Raw genomic sequence first — 4,091 nt, forward strand, 5'->3', positions numbered from 1 at the left:
GCTGAAGGAGAAGAGTGCATGATTAAAGAAATCACCATTCTTTGACATTCTACCTTGTATGGTGCAAAAAAAAATCCTATCAAGCCCAACTTCAGTTTCTGGACATATTAATTTCAATCCCTAATGCTAGCCGTGCTCCTTTGTTGAATCTGGGGGCCTGGTAAGGCTGCAGATCCAGAAGGTCAGTCTGCTGCCCTGAGGCTTTCTGTGCCAATTCTAGACCCAAGCAGGAAGGGATGAGATGACAACAGGGGGAAAAGAAATCTGAATATATCTCTCCCCCTCTAACCCCAAAGAAGCTCACAAGTAAAAAACTAAAAGCCCAGCATGGTTTGCATGTCCCAGCCTTGTGTTTAAGCTTGATTTGGCTGGATTGCACCTGATTGATGTTCAGCTGGGAGGGTCTCCCTGGGCTGACCCCAGCAGGGATTTACCCTTGGCCGAGGGTTTCTCCTCAAGCACGGTGAGAAGGATGCTAGCTCTGGACAGGAAAGCACCAGAGTCAACAGTAACGGCAACCGGGGAAGCAGTGTTCCTTACAAAACAAAACCTTTTTCTCTCTGTCCCCCAGGAGGTTGTGGAGTGGCTACAAGTGCTTTGAGGTTAATCAGAGAAAGAGTCCTTCGGCGTCTTCATTGGAAGTGATTACACCCTGAGCGTTAGCAGGTGGATGGGTATTTCAAAAGGCAAATTCAGGTCTAATGTCAGAGCGCACCATTCCAGTTCCAGGGCGAGAGACTGATCTTTTCCGGGCTGGTGTCCACTGAGTCAATCAAGTTGCTCTGAATTCTCCCTGCTGTCTGTGAGATCACAATTTCTTGTAAATGTTTTTACTAATCGGTTTGGCAAAATCATAAGATTTCCTGTGCCTTTCTTCGATGCTCGGAATACTCAGTTCATGACCTATTTGTTAAAAATAATGGAAACTGGAATTTCTCTGTATTAGATGTTTTGTTTAGAGAGCAGAAAACCCATTAGGGTTTGTATTTCATTTATCTGCTATGACCTCTTGTGATACACTCTCATAGCTGAATTTCAGAAATTAAATTTTTGAAGGGAGACTTTCAAGTTTAGCTTTAAAGTTATTTTGATGTCTTTGTGCATTTGCTCACCTGTACTGCTTCTGCCACTGTAAAAAAAATGTGTACCTCTCCTCCTCATTTATTTACGTAAGGCACGCAGTTCCATTCTTCATGATTGAATTTAACACCAGAGATAGAAAATTAGCAATATGCAAAGCCGAATGGTACAGCATGCCGTTTTCCTTAATTTTAAAAATCTTTAATATTGTTGGGTGTATTAAAAGTCCTCACTAACATAAGAAAATTATTCAAAATGATTGAGTTAATGGTCCACTGAGAGAAAATTTGTGTGAAATCAACAGGAAAATCTCCGTAGGGTGAGGATATCCCTCCCTATTTTTTTAATCTCTTGGCTTTCGTGTAGAGTATCTGTTATGCAATATTTTGACCAGCAGCCACATCCACTCTTAATATTCCTGCAGGGGGAAGGCTGCCAGCCTAAGTCAGCTGAAGATCTGCTGCAGGGTGTACCTGGTGTAAACAGTGTTCCTAGGATAAAAAAAAAACGAGCATGGGAAGCTTGTGATTCTGTTGACCCTTTCAAAAATGCACTGTGCAGCATCCATAGAAATCATGAGAAGTAATCAGAGGAATGTGTTGCAAATCTGGTATTTAAGTTCAGACCATCATTTGGCTGTGTGTTACGCTGGTTTACACTGGAAGCCTTGGTATTAATAGCAGACTGGGGTAAAACCTTGGAGATTTTTGACTGGCTTTTCAGGGGAATCCGTAAAAAGTATTGGGAAATAAATGAGATGTAAATAATTAGAATGGAAGATGTCAGAACTTTTAGCTGGACTGGGCTCGTGACACAGCAGGAGAATGTTTTCATCCTAAGCTTCTATTTCCAATGACTTTTTTCCCCAAAGCACACTTTGAGTGGAAACTGAGCATATCCATTTTCTATTAAGAAGTAAATGTGTCTGGAGAAAACGTGTTTTGGTGTTAGTTTGCTTGATATTTTGATATTACAAATAAATTCTGATATTAATCAGTTGAGACTTTGTGCATTAAAGTATTTCTGAGCGAGTCAAGTATAAAATATTCTCCTGAGGTAAGCTGCTGGAGAAATGAGCTTGTAGTGTTGTCTGGCTTAAGAGTGGCACAGGACAGTGCATGTGGCTGTGTTTGTGGGGTACCCGCTTAAAATACGCTTCACAGAAGTGAACTTGTGAATTCAGTGGGACACATCTAATGTAACAGGGAGAGAAAAGAGCAGGGCTGCCTCTTGTTCCCCTAGAAGAACCAAGGCCCCTGGGGACTGCGTTGCCTTCTCTCTTCAGGTGTCACAGACACAAAGCACCTCGGAATCACAGAACCATTAAGGTTGAAAACGCCCTCCAAGATCATCCAGTCCATCTACCCAACACTACCATGACCACTAAACCGTGCCCCAAAGTACCACTTTTGCAGAGATGAAACATCTGATGGGTGACCACGAGGGACACAGGTTTGGATGCGTGAAGTCTCTTGTGGATCATGACTGATCATGACATGAGCATGGATGCTAAATGCAAGCGCTGGCATCCTTGTTGGGCCAAGCAGGTGCCCTTTACGATGCCAAAATTCCGAGCTTCAAATGTCACCCTGAACTTAAGTGCATAAAGAATTTTAAGGCTCTGCACGGGTGCAGCCTCGGGTTAGGCAAGAGACTTCTTAGTAAAACAGACTGTGCCATAGTTGTTCAAGACAAATATTCTGCACCTTTCTCTGATCTGTTAATTGGTAGAAGGCTGATGAGCTGTGTGTTTGATTTATTGGTGCAATCTCTGTATTTTGGTGTTTCTGAGCTGTTTCCTCTCTTGCGCAGTTCCACAAGTTCCTCTTCCCATGTTAGTCAGGAAAACCAAACCGACGTCTATCAGTTTAACAGTCCCACGTTAACAGTAATTACAGCACTTAGAATATAATGTATTACAATAATTCCTTTTAATACCATGTTTATTAGGTCAAAACAACAACTATAAACATAAGTACCATTCAGCTCTTTGCAGATATATGAACTTAATAACATCGAATCTTTACCAGAATCACGTATTCTTACAGGTGTCCCAGACACAACATTAACTTTATTAAGCAAAAGTTCATAAATAGTAAAAATGTCCTCTGTCTCACATTGCAGCGTTCCTCAAGCATGTATGTACAAGTCTGGAGGATCTTCTCCAAATCTGTGTGTCATAAACTTCCTTAGCTGTCTTAAGAACCATAGAGATGTTTTGTTTTTTGCCTGCAGCAAAGCCTTTTGTCCTTGAGCAATCTACAATTAGTATTGCTCTCAGCAGACATGAAAGTTCATTTCTGAAATGAAAGTGGTGATGGAACACAATACAATATTATCTGCTCATAGTTTGCCTGCACACTCTGCCCTCACTATAAATCTTTCAGTTGTAACACTGTCTCCCAAGAACAATATATCTCCTTTATATCACTTCTTTATCTGTGCTACCTCTCTTTGAAGATTTTAAAATGGTTGACTTACAGCAACGGAGATATTAGGGTGGAGTGTGTTTACAGTCAGATCTTCCCCTTTTTAATATTTACACAGTATTTTTTCAAGGTTGCTACGATTTATGAATCATGTACGTTGACATACATTTTCTGAAATGTTCACAGTGCAGTATTTTGTGTCCTAACCAAACTTTGTAAATGTCATTAAAAATAAACTTTTTTTAAATATAAAAATAGAATACTTTATGTGTTTACACCAACAAACCCAGTTCTATCCTATCCTAAACAAGCTATACAGTAGTATGCACAGAATTCCACAGGAACAGAAATGACATGTGATGCTTGCCCTAAAGCTATAGTACTCTTCCCTAATGAGTGAAAAGCTTTATTTACTCTCTCTTTTCAGAATTGTTTCTCTGGTCATAATTTAGAAATAAAAGGAGGTATCGTAGTTCACTGGGTTGTGTGATCCAAGAAGAGGCTTGGGGCAGGCCTGAAGCTGTTTCTTCTTTCCATCGGTCTTCTCAGCTCTTTAGGGCTGGCACAAAGAAGTGATCAACA

The sequence above is a fragment of the Apaloderma vittatum genome, unplaced genomic scaffold (assembly GCF_000703405.1).
Source record: "Apaloderma vittatum isolate BGI_N311 unplaced genomic scaffold, ASM70340v1 scaffold10790, whole genome shotgun sequence".
NCBI lineage: Eukaryota > Metazoa > Chordata > Aves > Trogoniformes > Trogonidae > Apaloderma > Apaloderma vittatum.